Below are 25,686 nucleotides of genomic sequence, written 5' to 3' on the forward strand. Positions count from 1 at the left end.
TTGTGCTACTCTCCCTGGAAATGGGGTGAATAACAGACATGTAAAAACTCGAAAATGAGAAGGTCCCACCTAAACTTACAAAAAAAAAAAGTTGTACCATATGATAGCAAGATAAAAAATATATGGTATAACAATTATATTGGATAATGATAACACAATCTGTATTTCCAGAGTACAAACAATAATGACAAGAAGTCTTTAAGATTTAAGTAGAATGACAATGATATGTGTATATATAAGATAAAGGAGGAAATTATAGGCAGATTTTGTTTTAGTTTTATTAATTTCTTAGTTTTAGAATTAAAAATTAACAGGGAAAGAAACTATGATTAATAGAATTGGAATTGAAAATAGAGAAAAAAAGCCACCAAAATAGGAAAAGAAAAATATAAGTAAAATTAAAAAGTAGTAAAACTAAAAATTTAAAACAAAAAGAAGCTTTTTTTGTTTTTTTTCTTTTAATTTTTCTTTTTCTCTTTAAAATTTGTCAAACTATAATTCATGAAAAAAAAATAAAAAAAAATGAAAAGGAAATAAAACTAAAAAAAAATTAACAACTAATAGAAATTTAAGTTATAAAACATCCACAACCAATCACCTTCTAAATAAACAAATTTAAATAATAACAAAAATTGAATTCACAATGTTAAATTATGAATAAGTGGCAGACATTTTTGGTCAAAGGCAAACTAATAAGCAGTCAAAGACAAAACTGAATGGGTAAAACCATGCATGCCACACATATAATAACATAAGTAATCTATTATTATTATTATTTAATTTTATGTATTATTTTTTTTATAACTTCCTTATAATTTTATTAATGTATAATCTTAAAATTAAAGAAAATATTCTTTATCTTATCTTTTTGCTTGAAGCAAACTTTTTCTCATTAAAAGTATGGCTTCTTGGGTATCTTATATATAAGAATAACTTATACAATATGCTTTACCCAAAGGTTTCATAAAATTGCTTTTGAGTTAATTCCCAAAACACCATGGGATGAAAAAGTGTCTAACCTTTGGGATATTAAGAGGTTGGAAGATGAAATAAGCTTTCTCTTAGATTTTCCATCTTATACTAGCATTCTATTTATTTTTCAAAATATTTGTGATGATACCAACCTTGACTTTTTAAGTCCATAACACTATGGTGATCTTCAATTACTTTTTTTACTACTTTTCAAACATGTGAATAAAATGATTTTTTTAATTAATCTCTCACCTTCTCAAAATATAATAAACCATAGATATTTTAATGCATGACACACATTATTATCTCATAAAAAATTACACTTAATTTTTTTATTTATTTTTATAGATTTGGTGATCAAAATAAATATACAAAATTTTAAAGATTATTACTTATATATTTGTAATTTTTTTTAATTATCATATAATATAAAGTAAAATTACATGACATATTTATATAGTAAATTAGAATGCGCCTCACTATTATAATATAATATAATCACGCGCATAAAATACCTTAAAATTAATAGGTGAAGGAGAAATGAGTCAACGTATGTATCGACTGAAGGGAGGATGTTATTTGTAGATTGTTTCTTATGGTGGGGAGTATTTTTTCTCCTCCAGTTGGAAGGCATTTAGGACGAGTTAGAAACAAGGAGGGAAAAATCTTGGATGACCTGTTGGTCACAAGTCAAGTGTTTATCATGGAGATGAAGAGTTGGTAGATTATGAAATAAAATAAAGTGGTAAGCAACATATTTGGGCATCCGCTTTGAAACACATCTACGAGCAATAAGGTGACAATAATGAGGTTCAGAAATTTATGGAGCCCAATTCTGAATCCCTATTAGTTGGTGAAGCCATGGAAACGCCTCGACTACCATTTGAAGGTTTGGAAGAATTTAATCCATCTTCATTCTCTCTGGTTGTAGGAATACAATGGATATTGAATCTCGGCTTAGAGGACTAGAGAGAGGGCTCTTCAAGCTTTCTATGGGGTTCCATTGAATTAATCCCCCCTGCTACCATAATTCCTACTAACAAATTTGGATATAGAGTCAGATCCCTAACTTTTACCAGATAATGCAATTTTCTTTGAGGGTATTGGATATAACAAGGGATTTTTCTTTAGAGGGGCTCTTCCAACCACATTTCCTCCCCAGGTGCCCACACCATAGCATCCTCGAATAGCTTCTTGAGGGATATCCTAGCGTCGATGGAAGAAAAGGATCATAACAAAGAAGGAAATGAAGAAATCTTTTCTGGGAAGGAAACCCTCTCAGTCCGTGGGGGAATTTTAAGCCAAAAGGTGGAAAAGGAGAAGGGTGGAAAACAGAAAAAGAATTGGTTCATAAAGAGGGCAATAAGAGAAATATTATCCTTGGTTCTAGGGGCGGATCTAGTGATGCATAAAGCAAAATAAATGATAGTGAAATATTTGGTAAGGCATGCACAAGGTAGGAAATTTAGAATATCCTCCCTAAAATCTTGGGTGGACAACATAATTGTGCCGTGCAAGCAAGAGCCCCTCGAATGTTGCACTGTTGGCTGGGGGCTGAATTCACTTGAAATTCAAGGAAGTGGGCAATGCAAAGTGGGAAGTCAAAGGGTTTGGAAGATTGATTCAACCCCATTAATCTTCAAATTTTGGATGCCTCTTTTCAATGCCAAGCATGAAGGAATGGATGTAGTTCTGATTTGGGTAAGAGTTCCTAGTCTACCTCCAAAATATTTGGATGCATTATTATTCAAAGATATTGCAAAATCCTTAGGAACTTACTTGGAACATCATTCCTCCTACTTGATAATAGGGAACATGTACCTATTCCTCATATTGCTTAATATTGATCTACATGAAGGGCTGACAGAAGATATCAATACTAGGCAAGGAAAGGAAAGAATTCAAATCCTGAATTATGAAGTTATCCCATTCAGATGTAGGCGGTGCCATAAGTGTGAACATTGGTTAGAGATTGTGGGCTCATGTTACACAAAAAGGTGTACACAATCCATAGCAAGAAACAAGACACCAACACTAGAAGCAAGGTTTTTGTCACGACCCTTTTTAACATAATAAGCATAACAGTAAAATTATAATTTTTTTTTTATATGATAACGGTGGTCAACTTATGAACCCACCTCTTTTATAAGAAAACTAACCTAAACATCTAACCCGGTCTAAACGCTTGTATATACATACTTAACCTTTATTGTATGTACACCACTGAACTTGTGTGATCACCGGCGCAAATGCATGAACATAAGTCTTATGGATAACCTTAATCGTTTACCCATCCTGTTGAATTTGATTAACCGACAGATGGTGAACGGATACTAAGCCAACTCATTCCATCCGTATCCAAGTGGCATGACTTCACGTGAAGCCCATGTGGTGACCCACTGTGGTTTCCGCGCCAGGCTTTTTCCCGCTCTGATGGACGACGAAGATCTCTCCTTCTCATCGTGTGGCTCAGATCATCCTAAGGGTTTAGTCGCCAATACTTATGACGCCGGGTACTTCGGATCAACTCATTTGTTCACTCTTGCTTCGGCCGAGCGCTTCCTCAGCTTGTCAACTCCTCTGTGCTACTCTGCGGTTCAGGTATTAACCTCTCCGCGTCTTCACACATGAACTTATATTACAGTCATGATTGTTTATTTCTCGAGTTATTTGGATTTGCTACGGTTCTCGTTGCTTACCATAAGTTTTTGATGTGCAGGTGGTCGGCTATTCGCAGTCTCCTACTGCTTGCAAGGGTTTTGCCGTCTCCAAGCTACACGGGTATGCCCTTCTTACTTTTATAGTTTGTCTTTAATGAAGGTTTATTTGAGCCGGTAAGGCATCATTCTTTGGTCTGAGGCGTGGCTCATGACCATTTCACTTACCTGTCTCAGGTCTGGTCATTATTGCTTCGAACCCTTGTTACATTCGTAGGCGGCCTCCTTGCCGGGACCTATACTGCGTTATCAGCTAGGGTTTAGCTAGGGTTTTATGATGGCTTTCATGCCGTTCATGTAATGTATATTTAATGATGAATTTGGTCTTCAGTTATGGTATAAAAGTGTCAAGCTTGTGTGTATACTTTAAAAGCCCTCTCAGAGCTATTCTCAGTTCTTTTAAGCGGCAATGCTACTATACGGTTGTATTGTTTCGGTTTGGTTCTAAGTACTTTTAATATATAACAGGACTTCTTATGAAGCTGTGTTAACAGTCCGCCTTTTGTTTAAATGAATACACTGCTCTTGTTCATAAATTTTGGTCCATATATTTGTTGGCTGGTTCTGTCTTTGTACCGCCGGTTGCTGTGGAATAAATTATCCTTCCAGTGTTATCGTTCCTCCTTCGCTTATCTGTGTAATGCTACCCTAAAAGGGTTTTATAAGACAGTCATGCTTTTCTTACGGCAATAGCTCATATCTTACGGGTTGTTTGCATGCTAACGGTTTTTATGAAGCAAATCTTTGTCAGCAACTTGATGTCGTATCTATGCTTATGCTGTGCCAATTCCTCTCATCCATCTCTTGTTTACAGCATTATTTCGTTTAATGTTTGTTAAGTTCATACGGCACTAGTTTCCGCATATTCTTGCTTAAAGTTGTTCAGCGTATGTATATAGCAGTTCCGCTTGGGTTTACACCGTATTCTTATTTACGCTTTAATGCTTGTCTTTACAGCAGATATATATATATATATATATATATATATAGATGCCGTATTCATTTGATTACACTGTTTGATGTTTACGAGATTCCCCGTAGCTTATACAGCATTGTTAACTATGCTATATTCCTGTAGTTTATACAGTGTTATTGTTTTTATTTACGCGCGGGTTCCGCGTAGGTTCTTGGCTGGTCTGATTAAGGTTTGGTGACTGCCATGCTTGGACAACATGCTTAGCTCAGCACCGTTCCCTAACCAAGGGTTCTGTTTAGATTCTTCCTTCTTATTATTTGTTTAGCTACTGCGGTCTCTCATACCGCCAACCGCCCTTAGGGTTTGACTCTGTAATGAGTATTTATCTCTAAACAACCCAGTTTATTATTGCAGCTAAGAAATGACCACAGATGTAACATTATCCTACATAAGTCTCTGGTACTACATGCATTGTTCTTTTATAACATCTACCATTGACTATTGAAAAGAAACACAGATACCCAAACTTGGTCTGTACACCCTCACTACCTGCTCTTTATTCTATAGTTTTGTTAGAAAATGCATACCTGGATAGCCTGCTACCGGTGTTTCTACTTCCAGAAGTCACCTGCATTCACTTTGCTCTTATCCTCCCAACCTTGAGATCCACTTACACTGGATTCTCCCCCCGAGCCGTCTTGCAGGCCTGCAGCCCTCAACAAGACTCATGCACTACTGTGCTAGGTTATCTGGTCATTACCAGACTTAACCTCTTTTTCTCACTCTGCTCTCTCATGGAATTCTTCTCTCTGTCTGTTCATCAACCTGTCCTTCCTCCCTGTTAGGGTGCTCGCTGATCCATTTAACCAATGCCAAGAATCAGTTGTAACTGATATGTAATTTAAAATTACTTTTACGCAGGTTTGATTAACTGATTGGTAATTTAAAATTACTTTACGTGGGGTTAATCACAATAGGTATATTACATACTCCCCCCCTTAACAGGAACACCGTCCTCGGTGTTCATCTTTCGTCGGAACTTGATATTTTACTTGTGGTATTACTATCTAATCCACACAAAATGTGATCCTTTCTCTTTGAAATCAACGATTTCATTCCAAGAAAAGACGACAAACAAAATAGTAATGATATAGTCATAAGAAATATCATTAGTTATAAGCATCAATAGTCATAATCATTTGTAATTGCAAAAATATGCAACTTCTAATCGCCACCACCTGGCCCTTGTTCATTCATAATAAACAATTCTCTGTGTCAACTTACCATAACTTACCATCTTATGCTTGAAAATCATGAATACTTTCATGTAAGCCTGTTAATAGAGGTTGGACAATTCTTCAACCTTCCATGGTAAGTAGTTCCTGCAATATATGACTAACAAATTCAACCACATTAGTCACTATATTTTGAGTCAAATGAGACACTTTTGACTAGCAATCAATTGTGCAATGTTAGATGCTTTCTAAATCACAGTACTTTTACAAGTACTTAAAGAGCACTAATGCTAATCATCAAATGATAAATCACTGCTCACGTGCACACTGAACGAATTCTTACTAAAGACATCCGTAAAGTACTTCAAGAAGTACCAAAAGAGCACCTAGCTCTCTAATCATCAAAACAGTCAATCATTTCATCAAGCAAGAATTGTCTTAGCTCCCACTAAGATGTTCACAACATTATTAACACAATAAAGGAATTAAAATTTCCATTTATTCTTTATCGAGCACTAAGCTCATTTCTTATTAAATGTGCATAACATATTTTACAAAACTATATGTAAAATTCATTTTTAACATAACATATAGCTGATGAGTTAATTCCTTTAGCCATGAGTCCACAATGGACTAAAGAATTCCCAACCCATGGGAACTGGTTCTCACAACCAAATCGAGTCATTTTCACATCCAGACAGTTTCTTTGATAGAGACCTTACCAGGTCTAACATGGAATTCCACTGGCCAACCAGCTCAAGAATTCCAGGGAGAGGAAATCTGGGCAGACAAGTACCATCAACCCCTCCGGGCAGGTAGCTGCCATCAACCCAACTCCGGGCAGACAAGTACCCTCAACCCCTCTGGGCAGGTAACTGTCATCAACCCAAGGCATTCCAGCCTTTCACAGTCCGGGCAGACAAGTACCATCAACCCAACTCCGGGCAGGTAGCTGCCATCAACCCAAGGCATCCACAACTGTCTGTCATGTTAAATTTCTCTTTTATTACTCTTTCTCATAGTAATTTACACAATGAACCATATGAACATTATCATTAGCATAACAAACATGCATGTATACCATGCATTTACACTTAACCCCCGACATGGGTCCACAACATCAAGTTTGATGGGAAACATATCCATCATACACGTTGTATGCATGCAAATTTTCCAAATAACATAATTCATGCATATCATATAACATCATTCTTTCTCATTTATAATTGCATTTCACATTGCAGCAATTTATGTGATGAGTTTTCTTGTTGCCATTAAGCTACCACTACTTAACCCCATCAGCAACGTTAGTTATAAATATGCATCAGTTAACACGTATTCCATTTCCCAGAATGTTCATGCATACAATATTGTCATGTATAAAAACATATGCAAATACTCATTAATGTATAAATGTCAACAATAGTTGAGTTAATACTCTCAACATTCCCAATTTTGCCATAGTCTGTTGTTCCAATTCAAATCATCATTAACGGAGTATTATCTTACGTTTACTATGGCTAGCTTTAGTCATGCATCGTTAGTGTAATTAAACATAATTTCTCTAACATATAAGAACATAACTCTTATGTCACAATGACTAATCTTTGTGCATACTATTGCTTGTCATATAAGCCCTTCTTTAATGTATGCAACACTTATTCCCTTCACTAGAAGACCACCATCATTTCATACGACAAACCACATACCTCTTTCTTAAGGAAGTCATTTTAATCCTCATTTCTCTATCTTCTGATGTGAGGATTTCTCAAGATTCCCTTTCAAGAAATTATTAAAGATGTCTATCTTTCAGCATAAAAACCAAGATACAAAAACGAGGTTTACTTATCCTTTATGCATCAAATCAAGCAATCAACAGAGCTCTTCCAACAAGACAATCTCTCGAAAAGATTATTATTTTCAAGGAAGCTATCATGACCACTTTCTCTAAGTACGCACAGTCTCCTAATTCCAACGTCAAAATAGCTACCAATATGCAACAGGTGTTCTCCTAACACAATTACTTTACTTAACGCACATAGTTCTTTTCATGAAACAAGTAAGGATTTTGGTTCTTGTATGAACACTATTCTAATGTGTCTCTGAAGGAAAGAACCTCTATTTCCATTTTCAAGAATTCTCATAAAATCCTTTATCTTCATACATGAAGTATGCATACTCTTAGGATGAGACTATATTTATGTATATATGTAATATACTCTTTCCTCAAGAAATTAGGGATAAATATCTATGCGCCTAGAAGCACATCCTTAGTTATCTTTATCATGCATGTAATGCATAATCATTTCACTAGAACTTAGGGACTAACTAGAATCATTAGCATATATATATATATATATTTTTCAAGAAGCTTTTATCAAATAAAGATACATATTTTAATTCAAGCAAACTTGGCCACCTTCCATGCTATGTTCTTAGGACATTTATAGACCAGAGACAAGCATTTCACACACAAGACTCTCGTGGAGTCTTTCTAATAGGAACTACCTATTTTCTTTACCAATAAAACATACAAGATAATCAATCTTTAACTGCATGCCTTAGCACATTTTCTTTACCAAGAAAATCTATAAAAGAACCATTCTTTTATTGCATGCATTCAAATACTTTCTCTACTAAGAAATCATATAAAACATTCATACGTGTTCTTCAAGTAAGTGAACAAGACACTTATCTTATCCTTGGATCAACATGCATAACTAACAAGTTAAACCACCCCTACCGGAAGCAATTGCTCTACTTATGCAATTAGAAGCATAATCTCCTAAGTGTCACACATGCACTAGAGCTACCATTTAGTGCTATATGCAACAACTATCATAACACTACTATGTGACCATTTCAAAATATAGAGTTCAAGGAGACATTATGAAAATCATTAACATCAACACTCTATAGTTATCTTTTTCCAATTCCTTAAGCATGGTCAAAGGAATACTCACATGCACATCGAGCGCTTACCTAGTCATCCCAAGACTTAGAGTCTTCTGCAAGATTCTAACACTCAAAGCTTGCTTTATCTGGTCATCACCAGACTTAGCGATTTCTTTTTCCCATCTCCGTCTGTCCCTACAGCACGGTCTTCTTCCTTCTCCTTGCTTCCTTTTCTTTTGGAAGCATCTATGGTTGGGGAAAGTAATTAGAGTTTACTGACAACTGTATTAACACAGGTAGTCTATTTATGAATAATTATCACCTGTAATTATACCATGAATGGGTCCTAGAAATGTTACCCACTGAACATGTCTCTACCCTTAACTTCACACTGGAATGCAACATGCATAAGAAATCCATCATTCCCATAGTAGAGATAAATTCAACCATTATTTAATCGAGGCTCCAATGGTTTTTATCTCCCAACAAGTAATAATTAACATCAGCACATACCATGCTATAATGGATTTCAGTTAATTAGAAGGCAATCATCATTAGATCTATTAAGACATAAGAATATACTATTCATCATGCATGCTCATGGTGAATAAAATTAAGAACTCTTCTCATAAACAACTGGAACTATAGCACACACATTCCATGCATGTGACATCAATCAACCTTCACTTGTTTACGAATTGTAACCATCTTAGTCCAATTCAATTAATGCATATAAGTTTGATGGGTTAGTCATACAACACTAACCAATCCCAACTACCAATCGTCTTCATGCACCCATGGCAAGACTGAACCAAAAGTTAGTTATGACAATCAAGTCTCGCTGCTTGACTCATTGCATGTTTTCAATATCTAAGGGGGTTCTTCTAATGGTTTTTTTTTTTTTTAAAACAATTTGTCATCCTATTCAAGGATGTTCCCCATAATTTATATTCATGCATGACTCATTAAGTTTTGTTCATGGTAACTTCAATTTTGTTTAACGAATGTATCATTGTTATTGCCATATTTGCAAGGTAAAAGTTGGTAGTTGATTGTCACTTTTCTCCCTGAGTGTTCAATATTGTTCATGAATGTAATGAGTACTCAATATTGTTCTTAGGTGCAACAAAAGTTTCATTGTCTTTTATCCTCATCAGGAATCCAACGTTATGAACGTAGTTATGCAACATCTTATTAACTACTTCTCAAAGAAGTTATAAACATGAATCACACCTGTCATGCCAAAAGTAGTGTACGGCATAAATGAATATGCGAATGATTAAACTCATACCCGAGTTAATGCCTACTAATGGCGTACTTCAATATCCTTTCCGCTTACCATTTTCCAAAGGCGCCAGTATTGCAACCTTTCATAAGATTATTAACGTTATAATGACCTTCTAATCCTTTAATATTCATTCACATCCCAGCCTGCATTTCCTCCATTTTACTTGTTGACTGCTAGCAGATTGTCGTTTTCTGTCAGTTTCCTAATTGATAAACAAGGAAATCAATTTAGCTGAATTTATTACTTCCTCAAATATATATATATATATATATATATTTTTTACGGCTGGGTTTTGCTGCTCCAGAGGCCACAGTTTTGAAACCTCTGCTCTGATACCACATTGTCACGACCCTTTTTAACATAATAAGCATAACAGTAAAATTATAATTTTTTTTTTATATGATAACGGTGGTCAACTTATGAACCCACCTCTTTTATAAGAAAACTAACCTAAACATCTAACCCGGTCTAAACGCTTGTATATACATACTTAACCTTTATTGTATGTACACCACTGAACTTGTGTGATCACCGACGCAAATGCATGAACATAAGTCTTATGGATAACCTTAATCGTTTACCCATCCTGTTGAATTTGATTAACTGACAGATGGTGAACGGATACTAAGCCAACTCATTCCATCCGTATCCAAGTGGCATGACTTCACGTGAAGCCCATGTGGTGACCCACTGTGGTTTCCGCGCCAGGCTTTTTCTTGCTCTGATGGACGACGAAGATCTCTCCTTCTCATCGTGTGGCTCAGATCATCCTAAGGGTTTAGTCGCCAATACTTATGATGCCGGGTTCTTCGGATCAACTCATTTGTTCACTCTTGCTTCGGCCGAGCGCTTCCTCAGCTTGTCAACTCCTCTGTGCTACTCTGCGGTTCAGGTATTAACCTCTCCGCGTCTTCACACCTGAACTTATATTACAGTCATGATTGTTTATTTCTCGAGTTATTTGGATTTGCTACGGTTCTCGTTGCTTACCATAAGTTTTTGATGTGCAGGTGGTCGGCTATTCGCAGTCTCCTACTGCTTGCAAGGGTTTTGCCGTCTCCAAGCTACACGGGTATGCCCTTCTTACTTTTATAGTTTGTCTTTAATGAAGGTTTATTTGAGCCGGTAAGGCATCATTCTCTGGTCTGAGGCGTGGCTCATGACCATTTCACTTACCTGTCTCAGGTCTGGTCATTATTGCTTCGAACCCTTGTTACATTCGTAGGCGGCCTCCTTGCCGGGACCTATACTGCGTTATCAGCTAGGGTTTAGCTAGGGTTTTATGATGGCTTTCATGCCGTTCATGTAATGTATATTTAATGATGAATTTGGTCTTCAGTTATGGTATAAAAGTGTCAAGCTTGTGTGTATACTTTAAAAGCCCTCTCAGAGTTATTCTCAGTTCTTTTAAGCGGCAATGCTACTATACGGTTGTATTGTTTCGGTTTGGTTCTAAGTACTTTTAATATATAACAGGACTTCTTATGAAGCTGTGTTAACAGTCCGCCTTTTGTTTAAATGAATACACTGCTCTTGTTCATAAATTTTGGTCCATATATTTGTTGGCTGGTTCTGTCTTTGTACCGCCGGTTGCTGTGGAATAAATTATCCTTCCAGTGTTATCGTTCCTCCTTCGCTTATCTGTGTAATGCTACCCTAAAAGGGTTTTATAAGACAGTCATGCTTTTCTTACGGCAATAGCTCATATCTTGCGGGTTGTTTGCATGCTAACGGTTTTTATGAAGCAAATCTTTGTCAGCAACTTGATGTCGTATCTATGCTTATGCTGTGCCAATTCCTCTCATCCATCTCTTGTTTACAACATTATTTCGTTTAATGTTTGTTAAGTTCATACGGCACTAGTTTCCGCATATTCTTGCTTAAAGTTGTTCAGCGTATGTATATAGCAGTTCCGCTTGGGTTTACACCGTATTCTTATTTACGCTTTAATGCTTGTCTTTACAGCAGATATATATATATATATAGATGCCGTATTCATTTGATTACACTGTTTGATGTTTACGAGATTCCCCGTAGCTTATACAGCATTGTTAACTATGCTATATTCCTGTAGTTTATACAGTGTTATTGTTTTTATTTACGCGCGGGTTCCGCGCAGGTTCTTGGCTGGTCTGATTAAGGTTTGGTGACTGCCATGCTTGGACAGCATGCTTAGCTCAGCACCGTTCCCTAACCTAGGGTTCTGTTTAGATTCTTCCTTCTTATTATTTGTTTAGCTACTGCGGTCTCTCATACCGCCAATCGCCCTTAGGGTTTGACTCTGTAATGAGTATTTATCTCTAAACAACCCAGTTTATTATTGCAGCTAAGAAATGACCACAGATGTAACATTATCCTACAGAAGTCTCTGGTACTACATGCATTGTTCTTTTATAACATCTACCATTGACTATTGAAAAGAAACACAGATACCCAAACTTGGTCTGTACACCCTCACTACCTGCTCTTTATTCTATAGTTTTGTTAGAAAATGCATACATGGATAGCCTGCTACCGGTGTTTCTACTTCCAGAAGTCACCTGCATTCACTTTGCTCTTATCCTCCCAACCTTGAGATCCACTTACACTGGATTCTCCCCCCGAGCCGTCTTGCAGGCCTGCAGCCCTCAACAAGACTCATGCACTACTGTGCTAGGTTATCTGGTCATTACCAGACTTAACCTCTTTTTCTCACTCTGCTCTCTCATGGAATTCTTCTCTCTGTCTGTTCATCAACCTGTCCTTCCTCCCTGTTAGGGTGCTCGCTGATCCATTTAACCAATGCCAAGAATCAGTTGTAACTGATATGTAATTTAAAATTACTTTTACGCAGGTTTGATTAACTGATTGGTAATTTAAAATTACTTTACGTGGGGTTAATCACAATAGGTATATTACAGTTTTGAAGGCACCAGACACTCAGTTGATGTTAGGATTCCACGGAATCATAGGAAAAGGTCTCGCAAGGGCACAAGAGAGAATGCGATTGAAGTCTTGATAGTAGGAAGAATGAAGGGGAAAAAGGAAGGTACACTCTTGGTTCCTTCCTCCACATCTATTTCCCCTATTTTTAATGAAAATATAATATGTCATTCAAGGTCAGATGTCAGGAATTCTAGTTTTTTTATGGAAGCAAAAGTATCCCAATCTACCATGCAACCATTCTAATTTCCTTATTCTATCGCTCAAACCCTAGGCCCATGTCCACAAGTGCATAGTGATTACTCCTCCCCTACATCCTTTTCCTCAAAAACTCGCTTTGGGAACTCATAAGTGAGAGAAATTGTGTATAATCTGCACTATCAATGATTTTTTTCAAAAAGGTTGGGTATTATGAAGGGACTGGGTAAGCTCTCCCTCTCCAACATCTAAGGAAGAGTAAGTGGAAGGACGTATCAATTGAAAAAATCTAAAGAAAAAACACAAGAAGGCTTAGTAGTAGGAAAACAACAATCCATTCATGGGGCACTTGATGTATTAACATCCCCATGAAGGGTTCCCAAATGAATTCGCTCTCTTATAATTGTAGTGGTTTAACATGTCCCCATAAAAAATGTTCTCTAATAAGGTTAGTAAATTTTAGTAGTCCGAATGTAATTTTTCTACAAGAAACCGTAGGAGAGGGTGACCCAATAACCAAGTTTCTAGAAGGTCTATTGGGTGGTTTGAGGTTATTGGGTCTAGATGCTAAAAAAATATCAAGGGAAAGGAGAGGAAAAAATTCAAACCTGAATTATGAAGGTATCCCATTTAGATGTAGGTGATGCCACAAGTATGGACATTGGTTAGAGATTGTGGGCTCCTGTTATACAAAAAGGTGCACACAATCCATAGCAAGAAATAAGACACCAACACTAGGAGAAAGGACTTGTTACAGGTTTCGAAGGCACCAGACACTTAGTTGATGTTAGGATTCCATGGACTCATAGGAAAAGGTCTCGAAAGGGCACAAGAGAGAATGCGATTGAAGTCTCGACATTAGGAAGAATGAAGGGGAAAAAGGAAGGTACAATCTTGGTTCCTTCCCCCACATCTCTTTCCCCTATTTTTAATGAAAATATAATATTTCATTCAAGGTTAGATGTCAGGAATTCTAGGATTTTTTATGTAAGCAAAAGTATCCTAATCTACCATGAAACCATTCTAATTTCTTTATTTTATCACTCAAGCCTGAGGCCCATGTCCACAAGTGCAGAGTGATTACTCCTCCCCTACATCCTTTGCCTCAAAAACTCTCTTTGGGAACTCAAAAGTGAGAGAAATCATGTATAATCTGCACTATTAGTGATTTTTTTCAAAAAAAGTAGGGTATTGTGAAGGGACTGGGTAAGCTCTCCCTCTCCAACATCTAAGGAAGAGTAAGGGGAAGGAATTATCAATTGAAAAAATCTATATAAAAAATATAAGAAGGCTTAGCAGTAGGAAAACAACAATCCATTCAAGGGGCACTTGATGCATTAACATCCCCATGAAGGGTTCCCAAATGAATCTGCTCTCTTATAATTACATTGGTTTAACATGTCCCCATAAAAAATGTGCTCTAATAAGGTTATTAAATTTTATCAGTCTGAATGTAATTTTTCTACAAGAAACCTTAGGAGAGGGTGACCCAATAACCAAGTTTCTAGAAGGTCTATTGGGTGGTTGGAGGTTATTGGGTCTAGATGCTAACAAAATATTGGGTGGGGGGCGGGTGGTGGTAATTGTAGATTGGAAGAGTAGAAATGTTCAAGATTCAAAATATTGGAGCATGGATTCAGGTTTAGGAGTTGAGTTCTTTTTAGTGGAACTTAAAACATTTGTTATACTATTAAATCTATGTGGGCCTTCTCTCAACTGAAATGAGTTTTAGGATAGACTCTTGGACAAATCCATAACAAGGTAAAATTCATTAGTAATAGGAGGAGACTTGAATTCTTCCCTAGGTGCATCTAAGTCTTGGGGTCCAAGGGCAAAGGTCGACCCTCTTGCAGACTATTTTTTTAAATAAACTAGAATGGATCAAACTAGTGGATGTGGAACCAATAAAATTAGCCCCCGCTTTGAGGAATCAACATATAAGGGTAGACAAGGTGGTTAAGAGAATAGATCAAAAGCCTTGGTAGATAGATTTTCCCTTATCAAATAGTGGATAGGGGTTGGATGAGAATAATACCATTCCCCAATATCTTTTGAAATAAAAGGGGCATCCAAGTAGTTGACCAACCCTTTTAAGATGAAATCCTCTTGGTTAAAAGAACAAGATTTCTTAACCTGACTAAAAAATCATTGGAAATATTTTGACCCCCAACAAGGCTCCTTAGTTGCAATATTGTTTAAAGCCAAGTTAAAACTTACCAAATAGAAAAATAAGGAATGGGTGAAGGAGAAGAAGTTTGTAGTAGTTTAGGAATCAAAAAAGATCAAAAAGTAACTTTATATTCTTGCAAATAAAAAAGAGGAAGGGTTCGAGTCTATTGGATCTAGAAAAACACTTAATAACCTATAAATGAGGGAAAAAGTGCTCCTATAGGAATGAGAGATGGAATAACATCTAGAAAGTAGGGCCATTTGGTTGGAATTTGGATATGAAATACCAAAATTTTCTAGGATTAAGCCAAGGGAAAGAAAACATTCAACACCATATGTGTTATAGGTTATTTTGTCTCATCTGATTAGTCAACATCCTAATGGGATCATTCACATCCTATTCCCTCTTTACATCATCATTTCACAAAGACCTATGCATGACTCTCTCACTCCCCATAGTTTCTTCCCTAAACTATATCATTTGAGCCAATTTTAGGACCAACACAACCTGGCCTCTTGTTTTTCAGTGCTCACCTACAGGTTTCTCCAATGTGGCATGCGTTGATCACCTACAATTTTCCTTCCTTGCACCTGTGTTAGTTCTAGAAATTCAAGAAAAATAGAGAGAATCCTGAAGCCTCCATTTCCAGAAGCTTCCAGGATATGTTGTAATCATTTACCTCAGATTAAACTCTCAAATCCTATCCTATCCTACCTTGGAGTTTCCATCCCTTATCATTTGATCTTATCCTCCCATCAAGGGTGGATCTCAATCCCAAGATTGGTAAAAGGATAAGAAATCCCAACTTACCCCACTCCTATATATATTTACAACCTTCCATATGTAAGAGGTTGGATTTTGGAGAGTGATTCTACCCTTATGGTCCTGTTGTGAGAGTTATCCTTTTGACATGCATTTAGGGTGATTGGAGGCACACTTTGTGACAAGGGAATGACAAGTCAACAACTTGGAGGAGAACTTCTACAAGATTGACACGTATTTATGGTTGTAACTCACTCCATTTATATCAATACAAAGAGTTATTTTATTTTCCTATATGTGATATCGTTATTTCATATATTTCAATACCATGTTGATCTGTTGAATGAAGTAGATAAATGATGCTACATAGATCTTGTAGTTTCTTTGCTTGTGTTGTCTGGTTGTGCAGGTTCTAATTTTATCAGTTGGAGCTAGGATTGGAGCATTCAAGCCAAATAAGGAGCGAAACATACGACAAATTCCAAGTAGGTTTCATCCCCTCATCTACTTAATTTAAGGAAAACATTGGGTCCTTTGTCTTTCTGTTGTTCTAGGTTAGGCACCAAACCTAGGGGAGATATTTCCGTCTATAGTCATAAATACCATATAAAAAAACTGGTGACTCTACTAGGGAACGATGTATTCCCTTGGTGGTCTATTTGTCCATTGTGTTTGATTTGCCTCTTTCATAGACCTTTTCTTCTTTAATCAGCCAAGAATAAACCTAGGAAGTGATTTCATTGAGTCTTATTTGTAATTTTTGTGTCGGAATCCTCTTTCCTAGGACTAATGCACCCTCTAGTATGCTAACATAACATTGCACCCCACCTGGGCCTTCTCTACGCCTGCATTGAAAAGCACTGGTGCCTCTTCTGCACTTGCATTGATCCCTATTTTTGCACAAAATTTGCCTTGTTTTCTCAGTGTTGATTTGATCAACCTACTTCCAGCTGACCTTCCTTGAGTCTTGAGTGTCTTGTGGTCTCTTTGAAGCTTCCATTTGGTTTGCATTTGTGTTTGATTGCCTTTGGTAAGAATTGGTTTTGATTTTTCATTGTTCTTATCATTTGGTCACTTCTAAACTGAATTCATTTGGTCATTGACCGCTTGGATGAATTGTTGTTTTAGTCCTCATTCTAAAAAGAAAATTTGATCCAGTTTTTAAAAATTTGCATCATAGTTTTCTTCATTTAGAAAATTAAGTGTGTTGAAAAAGAAAAAAATTGCATTTGAATCTAGGGTTTTGTGTGTGAAATTGCATGTTTTTGCTTTCACTTTTGCAAAACTTTTTCCCCCTTAATCGTTTGGGGGGGGGGGGGGGGGTAAATTTTGTATGAGTGTTAATTGCCTTTGAGTGTCATCTCTTTTGATTTTTGAAATTTTCACCCAATTTCAATTTGATTCCTCTGTTGATGAAATCCCAGATTATTTTTGATTTCATTGGAATCCTCCTGTGTTTGTTTTGAATAATTCTCTTGCATAGATCACATTTTCATAGTTAGAGTTCTCATTTTCACAATAGAAAAGGAAATTGTGTATAGATTACATTTGCATAGTTTTCAGGGGAATCCTGCATAGATTACATTGCATGGTTTGGCATCTTTTAATGATTTGAATTAAATTGGAATAATGAAATTGAAATATCTAGATAGGAAGCTATTGTTGGCTGCATATTTGATTATTGCACCATTGTTTTCACCTCTTCCCTACACAAGGTATCTTCCATCGAAAATGAAAAGAGTTCTTTTCATCATATTAGTTGCATCATAGGCGTGTTTAGGTGACATCGAGTTTTGAGACTTGAAGCTAAAATCTAATTCAAGATCAACTCTAAAATTCATCTAAATTAACCTAAGGAGAATTTGAAACTTAAAGGCACACAAAGATGTCTAGGCTAGAGACATGTTCTGATGTCCTTAAACGTAGGAGTTATTGTTGTTTGCTAGAGTTACATCCCGGGGGTCATATCCCGTTCCATGTACATAAGTGTATAGGGTCATACTCTGCATACCATCATGTATATTGGATGTTGTTCTATGCATGAAAAATATATGGGAATGCTGTCATCGAACAATTACGCATTAGATAACACTACTACAGACTGCACTTCCATGTACCGTTAAGTATATTTTGGAAGTCCCCTATAGGTTACTATCCATCCATAGGTAACCAAGTCGACTGCCTTGTATACTGTGATACACCGAACACAACATTCGATGAGATTTCCTATACGTATGTTAAGTCCTTGGTCCGCCAAGGTGTATATTGTAGTTCACGATTGCTTGGTAAACCTTTATGCCTAGTTACCCCTTTGTTTCTTTTGTGTCCTTAATTTCTAAAATCAATTAATTGATGATAGAACAAAATCCTCCCCATGGAAAACATCCTTAGTGGATATTAGGTTAGGACTAATGGAAATAGTTCCAAAGCCTACCAATCAAGGGAACCCCTCTGACGGGAATCATGGTCCTTTTCCTTCTTTTGAAAATATTGGTGCTCCTTATATGGAAACGTTGTCCCTTCTTGGATTTACCATTGATTTGCCAGTTTAGTTATTTTCAACCCCTATGGTTCCGAATGTCCAAAATTCTTCTTGAGTTCTCCTCCACCTGAACAACATCAACCTTGGTTGAAGGGAAAGTACCCCTAGGGTCCTTTGGGCTAAGACTCTACCAGACTGAAAATTGCTTATTCAAAGAAACACATACACACAGCCATCATTTTTACTTTTAAGCAAATTCTAATGTTTAGGGCACGTACCTAAGGTCCTACGTTCGAGAAGACCTTAAGGGTCCAAACCCTTCTTGGAGTTCCCTTCTTCTTTCTTCGACCTGCAAGACAAACAGATCAAAGAACACAACAGTACATGTATAGATACTTATGTATAAATCATCTTTATGCTATAAAGTTAGTTATAAAAAATCTTTAAGTAACCACTTGCATAAGAATTCAAGACAAGAATCTCATAAGCATAAAGAAAGATTGTTTCGGGAACAAAGACGTGTTTCTTTATAAATAAAGGCAAATAAAGTACATATATCGGAAAGATATCACCTGAACACCTTCAGCAGGCTCCAAGCAAAGCTTCCTCCCGGATTCGTTCTAGCCTCAAGCCTCCAACAAGAGCTCCTTCCAAGCCCTACTCAAATGATGATATCAAGGATGAATGATCACCAAGACACATGGAAACAAGGGTTTCCTATGCAAGATGGGGGAAGTGCAGAAAGCACCAAGGACTTCAGACCTGGTCTAAGGGAAAAATCTCAGCATAATGATCTTGCTCTCTTCTCTCTCTCCTTGGCCTTCCCTTTGATGTCTTTTTATACCCTCTCCAAAGTAGTTTTTTAGTTAGGAGTTAGTTGGGAATAGTTGGGCCACGAGCAATAACAGGTGATCCAGCAGGTAAAACCCGCGATCTCCGCCCGAAAAAGAGGAATTTATTATTTTTTAAGTGTTTCAATAGATACACGCGGGTTGGGTATAATAGACCCGCGTGTACATGCGTTTAACTCAGGGCAATGTCGCGTATAGGGAATAAAACACTGTTTTTTAAATTTTTGGACCAGGTCTGGAAGGAGGGGTTGCCCTAGGCCATGAGTGCAGCATCACAAACCATAAGAGTGAGATTTGGAGCTATAACAGATGCCCCCTAATGTATGAGGTCAGAAGGGGAACATGATGGCCGAAATATATTAAGTAAGTACAAGGAAAGGAACTCTGCCGAAAAACCGAGGAGGACTTCACCAGAATTCAGCCTGCCAAGCCACCGAAAGGAGATCAGAAAGAAACACTGTCTGAGGCGGGCATACCCATGCTCAGGAAAAGTAAAGCATGTCCGCATATCAAGTATAAGTGGATCCACTAAGTATACAAGTATAACTGACTGGAAAGTACATAATGGATCATCTGATCATAATGAGTAAGTACATGTTTGAATATCACATATAAAACTGTCAATGATGCTGAAAGATGCAACAGATCACTGAAATCAAAGACTGATCCCATAAGGTACCAACTGAACATGATGGAATAGGATGGTACTACACTGCAAACTCAGGTGCCAGCATATAGGATGTCGCCGTGACTGACTGCAACATATAAGGTGGAGTGGTATCAACTAGCAGCAACAGGAGCAACTGTCAAGTGAACCAATGAATGCTGATACAACCTGAGGTCTTCACCGACCGCCGTGGTACATTTCTACACCATGGGAATAAATGATCTGAAGTCGACCATGTGAGAAATCGTTTGATTACCGGTCATTGATGTATACCGTTAACAAACGCGAGACTACTCACCGATAATGATAATGAGCGTCAAGGTACCCAGTACAATCTAACAAGTGTGAATAAATGAGCTGAAGTCGAACACCTGTAAGAATCTATCAATCAGGAGACAATGATGGTTTCCCACTGTCGATAGCGAGGAATCTGCCACTAATGACTGCAAACCCCAAGGTACTGCCAAATGGACTCTAGATCTTTGCCCCAGAGCAATGAGTCGGAGTCGATAGGGAAAGATCCGCTAGAAGGAAGGCATTAAGGCATCCTCCATCAATCTAGCGCGAGTGTAACCCGTAGGCCAATAATGTGGAAGGAATCGGACGAAAAAGATGTAGTAACCCAACCGAAGTACGTTTCCGGCGTACACAAGATGTGGCTAGCGCACGGCAGAAACCCTCTGAACCAACCAATAATGAAAGTCGACACAGAGGCGAGGTATCCACCAATAGGGTCAAATGGAAACCAAGGTACTGCACGAATCCTAATGTGTGATAATGTATGCTGATGTCGAACACAAGGGAAACCACTCAGTCAAAGACCCATGATACTGATCGATGCTGAGCACAAGGTGACCTATCAATAATGAAAATAGGGCCAGGGTGCGGCTCTAGGCCTGTCCTCAGAGCAATGTGTCGTCGTCGATAAGGACAAGACCCGCCAGCAAGAAGTCAATGGGGACCTTCTCAAACCGGCACGAGTAAAGGACCAATATAACTGATGTGATGATAGACATGACACTGACAACCAGGGATGGCCGACTGAAAAATGAGTCAAGAGACACTGCAGAAAGGCCGACTCAGGCTAACTTCCCTTGAACAAAAGCACGACTCAATGTGACTATGTGGCAGCATATGATGAATCTGTATAAGTTCGTCATGCAGGAGGCACGAACGAACCCTCCATATGATTGGAAGAGATAACCAATCGGGGGAGAACTGACTCGATAACAAGGTTATGGCGTACCTAAGTCAAACTAAATCCCACCCATGCGGAGGAGACTTTGTTTTGAGTGCTTTGTTCAAGGGCGACACGACTGACTCTAGCTGCCAACAATAAATGGAAATAATGTCCCTGTCCCCATTCTTTTTGGAATATTTAATTTTTTTGTCTTTTTCTGATAAGCCGGAAAAAGAATAAAAGAATGCTATGGTACAGTGGAAAGAACGAGTGTCGGTGAAACAGATGATCTAGTTCCTGGGGAAGGAACGTTCCTATGCTCAATGCAGGGAGGTGAAAACTGGTCAGTGACACTCAGAGGTATGTTCCTTCCACGGATCTGGGTATACAAGCTGCAGAAGTCAAGGGTATGCAAGGTTGATTTTGCAGACATCATGGTCAAAAGTTGGCTTAAACACGAGTCCAAGTGAAGCCGGCTATAGGCCAAAAGGTGCAAATGGTCAACATGCAATGCAGAAGTACAACTCAACACACATAGGAGCCTCTAGGGTATAAGGCCAGAACGAAGCGAAGAAGCAAAGAGGAATGAGTCTTCAACGCATAAGTCATGGCGGGACTACAGAGGACTCCCGAGCCTAGGGACAAAAAATCAGCATGAGTGCCAAGTGACAACAAGGTACTAACTAGGGCACCCATGATAAGGTAGGCTCTACCACACAAGTCATGATACTTCTAAGCAATGAGAAGGTTCCGCACCATAACTTGGTGGGGTCGATCCTAAGGCAAAATGGGAAAGGAAACTGATAAGTGCACAATGCAGGCGGAAAAACCTAACCTATATGCCAGTTTCGAGAACCAATACCTGTCAGAACGGACCGACCATAAACTTCCACAGGAGAAATCTTCCAAGTTCTGTAAACATAAATAGGAACACTAGACACGAAGTTAATACATCCCACATATAAACTTCATATAAGATCTTGTGTTATAGAATACAAAACTTGAAAATGCGTACCTCATATGTACAATATGGTACAGGGAACCACGCAGCCTTGCAGCTTACGCATAATAGTTCTTCTGGACAAACCCCTTGCAGGGATCGGACCAGGGACTCCTTTGGTAGTCATAACTCATGGCTTCAAAGAGTTCCTCCTGTGAAGGAAAAACAAGTTCTAAGAAATCATGAGAACTACAAGGATCAAAAGAGGGAATTAAAGGGTCCCATGTCCCTATAGGATGAATCTCTCGGTCAACTGCTGGGACCAAGTCCCAAGAAGGAAAATAATAAGTCAAAGGATCCTTCTCAGAAGCAATTGAACATTGAGGACTCAATGCCACATAATTCACCCGTGGCGGGGTAGAGTCTACTTGAACACTTGGAACAAACCAAGGGGCATTCTGCAGTAAAGTCGAATTAGGGTGGTGATTATCAGATGCAAGCTGATCAATAGTGACAATATTCCCATTATGAGGAAAGCACATTACTCGAAAGAGTGAAGACACCACAGCATTCATAGCATAGACATAATCACGCCCAAGTAGCATATTAAAGTCTAAAGGGCTATCAACCACCATCATATCGATTAAGACAGTCTTCCCACCTAAAGTGATAGGCAATTGAGGAAGAACACCCATAGATTCACCAGGCCTTCTATCATATGCTAACAACTGACTCTGAGCTGTCAACAACTTTGGGGAACCCAAAGCTTTCCAAGTCAAAGAGGATATAATACTTGCAGAGGATCCTTCATCCACCATACATCGATAGACATTTGTGGAATTAACTCTGACCTTTATTTGAAAAGGTGCAGCGGAAGGAAGACGAGGCTCAACAAGACTATCCCAATCAAAGGAAACACTCTTAGAACTTGGAGGGGGAACATTCGAAGAAACCGGAATACCCCTTATACTAGAAGACTCTGTACTAGAGATCAAACAAACTCTTTTGTTAGTCACTTCACCCCCCAAAAGAGGAGTGTAATCGGCCAGCGATTGCACTGGCTTTACCACATTATCAACCAATGGTTGATGGGATTGATGAGAAACCATATCAGATCTAGGAGCAGAAGTACTTTCAGACTCGGACCATATCCTTTGAACCTCTGGAATACCAGGGCATAAATGAGTAAGATGGTCTCCCTTGCATATCTTACAAGGGAACTTAGGTTTAAAACTTCTACGTCCGGGTTTCTTATCAACCTCCATTCCGCCAACATGACTAGCAGTGGTTTGCGGAGAGTCCTGAACATGACTTGTAGAGGTCGGTGACTCTTTGCTAGTATGACTTGCAGTGACTAGACTTGTGCCCCTAGCATGACTTGCAGCGGCTGAAGACTCATCTCCAACATGACTCGCAGAGGTTGAAGATGAAGTGCTAGTGTGACTTGCAGTGACTAGACTTGTGCCCCCAGCATGACTAGCAGTGGCTGAAGGCTCATCTCCAACATGACTCGCAGAGGTTGAAGATGCAAGGATAGACTTATTCTTCTTCTTTGACTTCCTCTTTCTCCTCTTTTTAGATTTCTTGTTACAAGAAGGAGGAGAAGAAAGAATCCCAGTTTTCTCCTTGAGAGAAGATGAACAATTAGCATCCATGTGATGCCCTTGAAATAAAGCATTCAACTGAGAAGCTTCAAGAGCATTTGGAATATTCGGAGTGGACCACAGCCAAATGGGTAGTCCAACATTCAACCCAGGAATATTCAAAGTGGCCATCAAGGGAGTACCAACGTTTCCAAAGAAAGGAAAAGCACAAGGATCCCCTTTTGGGAGGGCACCTTGGTTGGTTTCCACAGGAATATTAGCCATATCTAACTGATCCAAAGACCCTTTCCTTTGCGGGAATATAGAAATAACTCTTCAAGGAATATGAATAAGCAATCAAAACCTTTGCCCTTGAGGAGGCAACTCCATAACTTTTGAAAGAACAACCAAAAGCCTTTCAAGATCGGTAGAGTGGTAAGCCAGTCACTCAGAACACAAAGTCCAAATGTGACTAGACAAAAATACCTAAAGCCAACTATATACAAGGAGCAAAGAGCACTCACTAGAAAGTCCCTAAAGATATCAGCCAGTCAAACAACCTCCAAGTATTTCCGCTCCGGGTGATGAGGACTGGACACCAAAATACAAGAAAGTGGAGTCAGGGGCCTTCCGAAGATAGTCTGGGCTAATGACGGCCTAGTCCTATCAGCGAAGGTAACAGAGGAAGTTACGCTGACCTCCTAACAACAGCCTGTGCCGGTGCAAGCCCCCAAGCTTCGCAAGGGTGCCCTCCAGTAGTACTGTCGAGAGTGATGCAACGTCGACCTCAGGTGCCACGGGATTCCCCTCTGCAGCCACCTGTGTAGATCCCTAGGAGAGGCAACTATGGGCACCAACTCGTCACAGAAGCCAGGCGGAACAGTCGTGAGGTAAGTTCGGACAAGTAGGAGAGGGGGTATCTCTCTTCCCTGTCTTCACAGACCCTCGTGCTTAACTCCCAGATCTGGAGCTTTCCTGGTCTTCCTAACGCTATTGGATTTACTCTCGTTAATCAGACTCTTATGTTTGACGTTTTATGTGGCCTTGGAGAGTTAACTCTCCACTCGCCTATTCCAAGGCCCTAAAATCCTAAACTTGTTGGTGTAATAACTAAAACAAAAAGTTCTAGTGGATTTTAATTAAGCGCTTGATTTTATTAGGCTGTTCTTTAAGTCACAGGGTAATGGAGATGAAACTTGTGGTGTTTTTTGACGCAAAAAGAAATTAATAAAACTTAGCTACATGCATATGCACTTTTTGTTTTCGATGAAGAGCAATTTCTATATGGTTCAGAGGTACTTCAAATTAAACAAAGTTTTTTGCTTTCTTTTCAAACTCCACACTCACAAAAGCTAACAAAGCTATGTATGCATAAAAAGGGATGCAAATCTTACCCTAATGCAAGAACTATATGTGGATGCAAGATTCAAAGACTACTCTAAAAACAAAGAAAGAAAGTTGCTGCTTTACCAAATTTTGTCTTGCCACTAAAATGCTTAGATAGAAGATGATGTGTTACCAATCATTTCGTCCAAACAATAAAAACAAGTTCTAAGATAAAAAACAAAGCACTTTCACTTCGCAAAAAAGGAAATCAAATGAGAAGCAAGTTTAAGAAAGCGAAACTCAAAAACTTTCAAAAGATTTTCTTTCAATCAAACCAAAAAAGTCTTTTTCAAAGGAAAGCTCTCAAAAACTGACACCAATGATTGATAAACAAGCAACCAAACACTTTTGTGAATTGACACCTTTCAAATGATGAAAACTCAACAAAAATAAAATGTGTTCGAAATCGCTTTTGACAATCAAAAGCAGCAATGAAAGTCCTAAATATCAAAAGACAAGTTTCAAGAAAATGGTAACAAACAAACTTCCCGAAACGAAGGAGCAAATGGTCATAAAAATGAT

At 38.2% G+C, this 25,686-nt stretch overlaps 2 long non-coding RNA genes across 2 annotated transcripts; both read left to right on the plus strand.

Annotated features, from left to right (window-relative positions):
* The first annotated feature begins 3,513 nt into the window (after positions 1-3,513).
* LOC149145258 (uncharacterized) lies at positions 3,514-4,093 on the plus strand. Its single transcript, XR_016264665.1, has 3 exons — positions 3,514-3,573; positions 3,692-3,753; positions 3,867-4,093. It is a non-coding gene; the product is annotated as an uncharacterized LOC149145258 (long non-coding RNA).
* A 6,762-nt stretch (positions 4,094-10,855) lies between these two features.
* On the plus strand, positions 10,856-11,397 carry LOC149145259 (uncharacterized). The gene is made up of 3 exons (XR_016264849.1): positions 10,856-10,915; positions 11,034-11,095; positions 11,209-11,397. It is a non-coding gene; the product is annotated as an uncharacterized LOC149145259 (long non-coding RNA).
* The last annotated feature ends 14,289 nt before the right edge of the window (positions 11,398-25,686 follow it).

Source organism: Pinus tabuliformis, chromosome X (genome assembly GCF_031772625.1).
Source record: "Pinus tabuliformis cultivar Carrire ecotype Pingquan chromosome X, CPIR1, whole genome shotgun sequence".
NCBI classification, from domain to species: Eukaryota; Viridiplantae; Streptophyta; class Pinopsida; order Pinales; family Pinaceae; genus Pinus; species Pinus tabuliformis.